Genomic DNA, 7587 nt, shown 5'->3' on the forward strand with positions numbered 1-7587 from the left:
CGCCGAAAAGCGTCCAAGAGGGCTGACTGCGATCATCATTCACGTTAATCCTCAAACCGGTTTAGCTTCGGCGTTCCGGAACCCAGACCACCGGGGCACGGGTAGTGCCTTTGCGTGCAACTCTGGAAAGTTTTAAGGGACCCCCCCCCACTGCACGTGCACCCTAACCTTTACTGCCTGGGGCAGCCGGTGACCTCCCTGCCCTCTACCCAGCTCTAGCCTTGGTAGACGACCTGCGCACTCCTCTCGCAGCTAATTCGGGATCATTAATTTAATGGGAAATGAGGTAACCAGTGTAGGAGATAGAGAAAGCAAACCGAGCATCAAATGGCAGTTCTCGTGATTCCAGGCTGAAGAATTTACTCTGGACTCGATTTTTAAGTGCGGTTCCTACCCCACCACACCGCTCCTCCCCCTCGCCCCCGGACCCCCTCGCGCGCCACACACACATCGCACGTATCACCGCCAGGTGTTAACTCGACGGGAAGGAATCTTCTTTCGAAGGGTGCACCTTGCCAACAGGTGTGGCACCTGGAGGAAGAGAAGGCACATCCCTGTGAAAGGGAGCTCACTGCGGCGTACCCCTTGCTGCAGGTAATTCTGGAAGACCAGTAGGTGCCGGGCAGCGTTTGACCTCCTTCAGGTGCTTGGAACCAAGTGTGTAGAAACATGATCCCTCTACGTAAGTTTCTCTCTGGAAGCCACCACTATTGACTGTAAGCTGTATTTGAGAAACCTTTTGGCTAAGTTTACTTATGACCTAACGGTTAGTCACCAGCCGAAGCAGGATACAGAATCACCAAGAGAAATGTGTCAGCTTTTGAACAACTGTATTGTAGAGTCAACGTGCTACAGAAATAAAAAATAAGCATACTAACTAGGAAGGTGTAGAGCCCCGGAAATAACTTTTTTCTCACATTTTGAAATATCATGTACATATACATGGCTATTTAAATAGAACTACTACAGTTCACTCTTACTCATTTCTACAACTTCTTTTTTCATTTTTTTTTTATTTAAAAATCAGTGATTGTTACAGTTTAAACACTGGGTTGGTGTAAAGTGACATTGTTGGTCTCATTACAGCCTCTAGTGGACAGTTAAAATCAGTTTCCTAAAAAGGCTCTGCCTGGTGTTGTGTTCCTTGACAAGCATTACCAAGGTGAAGGTTAATACTTCAGACATAACCGGGTAATAATCTCTTCCCCCAGCAGAGGCGGCTTCTAAAGGGAGCAGAAGCTGTTGGGTCTGCAGGAAAAGACGTATGCTTTGTACTGCAGGTATTATTATTACTGGCCTGTGAATAAACAGAGAGCTTCTGCTATTCATTTCAGTTTCAGACAGCTTTCATAAAAACTGAACTCATCTAAAATATTTTTATAACAGAAAATATTCGTTGCCATGTTTTTGGCTTAACTGAGATGTTTTTATTCCAGCTCCTAATCTGCAGACTGTCCAATCCACCTCGACTCTATTTTTAGACATCTTACATTTAGAGAATTTTCAGTAAAAAAAGAGCTAATATTTTAATATTATATTGACACAAGCAGTTAAATTTAAGTTATGTTAACAAACTTAATCAAATTAAAACATAATTCAGATTAGTCAATTAATTTAAATATTCTCTCAAGGAAGCTAAAATGTATATTATCCAAAAAGTAAGAATAATTAATAACAAATGTGTCATTTACTTTCTTAGCCATTAAGATTAAAGCCATAAACTGCTATTAAAATCTGTAACTATTTCTTCCTGCAAGGTCCAACCAACATAAACATAATACTCATGATATACTTTCATTACCTGTAGCACTGAAATGTCTTATTTTCAGATGACAAAATAGTAAACGCACAATCACAAATAACTGGTACTAATTCTTTAAAAATGACTCTTTATGCAAATAAAAACTCAATAAAAGGAGAGCGGAGCTTTCAAGAAGCCAGTAGGCAAATATGTAGTACTGTGGTCCTATTCATAAACCTGATACTATATTTGTACAGCATAAGTCAAGCTTTGAAATTAAAGGAAATTGAGAAATAAGGCCTGCTGAGCCTTACTCCTAATTTGTGTTCTGTATTGCTTAAACATAATGGAAAATAATTTTCATCCCTTATGTCTATTTCACTGTTTTTGGTGGTATCTACTTTTGAAGGTTTAAAATGGGCTATCAAGAATATATTATATCATGTCTTGTGTCTGAAAATGTAGTCTTCAGAATAGCAGCAGCAGCATCTGGGAATTTTTTAGACATTCAGAATGAGAGCTCCACCCCAGACCTACTGAATCAGAATCTGCCTTTTAACCAGCCCCTGGGTGATTCCTAAGCACATTCAAGTGTGAAAAATTCTATTCTATACTACAGGGCTCTGTCTATATGAATTTGGCCACAGACGCAGAACTTAATTCTTCTATTTATTTATTTTCTATTTACTCCCTCTTTTATTAATTTGTACTTTTTAATGAGTAATTATTACATTCTATGCTTTGGTCAAATAGTACTGCATTTTTGAAGAGCTCTGATGTATACACAAATCTGCATCATCGTTGCCAAGAGAACACTGTGAGGAAAGTGCTGGGGTCTTGAACGTGAAGATTTTCTTCATGGCAGCAGAGGGAGCAAAAGAGTACTTAATAAAACAAGTGTACAGGCAGCCCAATAGTAAGGGGTTTTAAATTGTAGTGTTTGTTTTCATTGGAAGTAGCCTTTTATATAGTTCAAAACAAAACAAAAACAAGCAAACACAAACAGTTTACCAGGTTATAACAAATACATAGTGAACAGATTGGCAGTTAAATGGAATGTAGATGTACTTATTTAGAGTTTTAGGTTTGAATTCCTAAAAGAAAGTAGACTTCAAAAGTCATACTTGGAAAACATGCCTTAGCTTTTCTCCAGTCAAAAATAAACATAACACAATCATTTAACAATATATGTAAATCAAACCATCGTGCTGTGTGTCTTAAACTTATAGGGTGGTGTGTATCAATTATTTCTCAGTAAAATTGGGAAAAAATAAAGATACAATATAAAATAATGCAACTCTAAGAGTAACTCCTGTTTATTTCTTTAAAACGTTGAGGTCAATTAACCCAACACTATGTCAGGTACGTTTATTTCATTTGGACTCAAATGTCTTGGTGAAAGAATGCACTTTTCACCATGTTTACTTTCACAGTAATTTTAAGGGTCTGTCCTTAATGTTTACTGTGGTGAGGACGTATGTGTCAATTATATCTACGTAGCATTTTATATCTTTCATAGCCTTCCGTATTCCATCTTTAAACACTCCTGCCAGGTGGATAAGACATGGAAAAGAAAGGCAAGCCTCAAAACAGTTGTGGAACTGACTTGTGCTTTCATAACACTGGGACATTTGATTGTTACAATAATCCATTGAAGAGAGAGAAGAGAGAAGTTCAGAGAAGAGAGAAATCAGAGGTTGAAGATCCAGCAGCATGTTCTTTACAGTTTAATAAAAGGTTTTTCAAAGTTACTAGACAGTGAATATTTAATAAGTGGATATTTAAATAAGAGACTTATGAATAGAGACTCTGTCTTAATTCTCAAGTTGCATTTAATGTATTTGTTATTTACTTCCCAACAGCCTTTATGATTTTATGTATTTATTATTTACCAACATTTATTGTGCATCTATAATAACTAGGCCCTGAGAATATAAACATGAGTAAGACATCTCTGTCTGCAAGTAATTCACAGCAAAACAAATCTTATCTTTTGAAAAATGTTAGTTTTTACCTTGAAGAAATGTAAAGATTCATGGTTGCTTCATCCATCACCTCTAAGAATCATTACATCAATCAGACTTCCGAATATGAGAATCAAATACTAAAATCATTGAACATTTGGGAGATGGGTGGGCAACTATATAACTCTTCAGTAAAATTTGACTTACAAGCTAATATTAATATTTGAAATTTATAAAACAAACAATGTAAATCTATAACATGTATTCTATCTGAATGCCTGTCTTCTCCCACACACACAAAAAAAATCACATGAGTAATTTTAAGCAGTAAACATTTTTTTTAATCGTTTTAAAACTTGTTCAAAAGAATTTCCTCCTACATGAAAGAAGGATTTGCCAAGTTTCTGTCTGGAGCAATTTGTTATGGCTGTGTAATAAATCCCAGAAAGTTTGAATTTTTAATGGAAACACTGACAGACCTTTAACCATGCTATAATAAGGAGGGTGTTATCATACATATGTCATTTAAAAATCTGAGCAAATCATAGCATGCTCGCAAAACAAATATACTTTCTTTAGACTGCACTCCAAACTGAAGCTGGGGAGATCAGAAAACTAAAATAAACTAAAAACAAAAGTGAAAACCTCTCTCACACAATGGACTCTGAGGTCAGCTCACCACACCCAAAGTCACTGGGCTCTCTGTATGTCACAGGACTCTTAAAGGACATACTTCTGAATCATCTGTCTTGACCCTCCATCAGACTGTAGCAGAACAGGCTTCTGGGTAATGGAAGTGACATCACCAATAGTCAAGAGTGAAGTGAAAATCGTCGTATTTAAAAATCTGCCAATAGTTTATGATTTAACAGTATACACATTGCACAATTTTAAATAAGATTCTGTCTGCAATTAAAAACAAAAACAAGTGTTTTAGTGTAGGTCTATATTGTTTACTATCGCTATTAAGCACTTGAAAGTGGTTAGTCCAACTTAAGGTGTGCTATATAAATGTAAAATATATTAGGTTGGTGCAAAAATAATCGCGGTTTTTGCAATTATTTTCAACCTTTTAAACCGCAATTACTTTTGCACCAACCTAATACTACGGATTTCAAAGACTTAGTGCATATACACACACACACATGCACGTGCACACACATACACACACCTACATACATATATACACATGTATATGTATCGCAATAATGTTTATATTGATTAAATGTTAGAATAAAAATAGTCTGTATAATTAGATTGCATAAAATGTACTGTTAAAATTAATTTTACCTTTTTTTTTACTTCCTAATGTAGCTACTATAAAATTTAAATGTGTGGAAGGATTGCATATTATATTTTTAATGGACAGCACGCTATCGATAATGGCGCTGAGGAGGTGCATGAATGAGTTCTATGAACCCTCAGCTGGAGACCTTAGGATCCTGGCATGGCTCTCTGCAGTAATGTAGTAGATACCTTAGTTACTTTTCTACCTTCCTCAGGTTCCCCTCCCCCTTTGCAGTGTATGACATGGACCTCTTTCCTTGTTTAAAGTACCCCTGAGAGGGAGCTATCTATCAGTGAAGGCATCATCTCACTGGAAGATCTGGTATGGGCCTGCAAAACAAAAATTTGTTTGCGCTCTTCTGTGATTCAGATTTTTTTTTTCAGAGGTGGGAGCTGGGGTGGGGGAATCTCATGTACCTTGCCACCCTGGGAAGCTGATGGAAAACGTATGCTCTGTTTCAGAAAGCACAAGCATTCTAAAGACACAGCTGTTTTTGCTGCTTGAGGCTGAATGGTTTGTGGTTGATACCTTCTAGTGACAGATGGCTTTGGGCATTGATAATGAAAATTATATAATTGCTGGTTAACTAGAAAACAAATCAGGGCCACCAAAAGGAAATTTGTATTTAAAAAACACATTAAAAATATATTTAGTACAATAGGATGCATCAAAAGGAAATGAAATGATTTTTAACCACTATTAATTTTTTTACAAGCAAGACCTAGATAAATTTTCATCAATGTAACTGTGACCAAGGTTGCATGTAATGCAATGACCTATAAAGTATCAGAATTTATGGTCTTAATCATCTAGAACATAGCTCTTCTTACATGAAAAGAAAATGAACATTTTAAGTCTTAGAATGAGTGAGTTGAATTTTGGTTGGTGTTGGCCGGGAGCATTTGGAAATCTATTAAAAGCATTTCATTAACAACTTGGCATTTTGTTTCCTTGAAAGAAATACATTTTCCAAATTAAAACCAAAGCCCAAAGCCACCATCATTTTAACTTAAGGTAGTGGCAGTTGATGGGTTGTACATGTAAAGCTTAGGGTACTTTCAAAATCAGATCACATGCAACAGCAAAGAAAAAAAAACCATCGAATTGTTTTGGAAGGCGGGAAGCGAAGTTCTTTGTTATTCTAACTTTATGACATTAAAACATACATGTACATAGCTGTAAGGTCTCTCAGTTACTTGTTTTGTTTGTTTTGAGTCAATGTCAGCCAGGAGAAGCAGACCTAAGTGGGGGGTCAGAGTTTAAGAAAACTATTTTATGAGGAATTTACTAAGTTTACCCCAAAGAGGAAGAGTTAGAGAAAAATGCACTTGGCAAACTTTGCTTTTGGACATAAATAACTAGAGTTCACCGAGGAAACTGCCTGTGTCATGATTTCAGCGAGGGATGTCAGGCATTTTGATATTTGTGAAACCCTTCTCTATCAGGCCTCTACAAATTTAACTGCTGGGAGGCTTGGGGGAGCTCTCAAGACTGACTTGCTTTGTGTCTGTGGCACAGACGTAAAACGATAGCTACTGCCACAGATGCTTTCTGACAGAGCAGAATAATAGCACTCAGACTTAAATTGTAAATTACAAACAGTCCCTTTTTAACTACAAAATGAAGGCACAGAATGGAAGACCCTGTCAGCTAGAATGCAAGTAAATCAAGTAGAAAAAGACAAATTGTTCTCTCATACCACTACAGCCAAATTTTGATTCTGCTAACTGTACTATCATCGGAGAGCTTTTGTTCTTTGTCAGATATAAAGAGAAATTAATACATTGTAATTCCAATAAGCATGCCAGGCATCTGATGCGTCTCCTCTGAAAGCCAATCAACGTACATGAAATGTTTCCCAACCCCTCCCCTTACTCCTGGCTTTGAAGTTGTAGCTTAAATACCAATAGTAAGAACATTAAGAACATATGACCCCATCACTCCCAGGGCTAGCTTTTTCTGCAGTTTCATAATTACAACTCTGCAGCTCTGCTCAGCACTTCCTTCTCCCTCACTGTCCTCTTTCCCCCACCCCTAGCAATGAATCATTGTGCATTTAATGAGAGTTAGATGACCCAGTGTGAACTCTATGGGTATCCTGTACATTTTATGCCAAAAAAAGGGGAGTTGCTCTATGACAGAAATCTAGCTAGATCCTGTTGCACATCTCAGAGGCAACAAGCATGGGTGCTTATCTGGGAAGATCAGCAAGGAGTTAATTTTCCTAGATCACGGTGGTGATTCAGAATTGCATATCTCAGTTCACGATCAGGTTTTCAAGAACCCAGTTCAGCCCTTTGTACACAAAGGAATATATCAGAGCAAAAATGTTGGCAGATCTCCTTATGCAATCAGGGCAGAGGAATTTATACCACATTCAGCCCTTTGATTTCTTCAGATCTGGCTGAGGGTAGGGTTTCCATATTTGTGCTTTGGCAAACGTGTCCAATAATTAACTCCTCCCTATATATGCTCCTAGTATTCTTTCAGGTTATGGTGTACTTGTTCGTGCATTTATTAAAACCAGAAACATTCTGTCCCCTTCGTTATTTTATTACTGTGTTTAAATACTACATATTAAGTAGATGACATGG

Source organism: Rhinolophus hipposideros (genome assembly GCF_964194185.1).
Source record: "Rhinolophus hipposideros genome assembly, chromosome: 8".
Lineage (NCBI taxonomy): Eukaryota > Metazoa > Chordata > Mammalia > Chiroptera > Rhinolophidae > Rhinolophus > Rhinolophus hipposideros.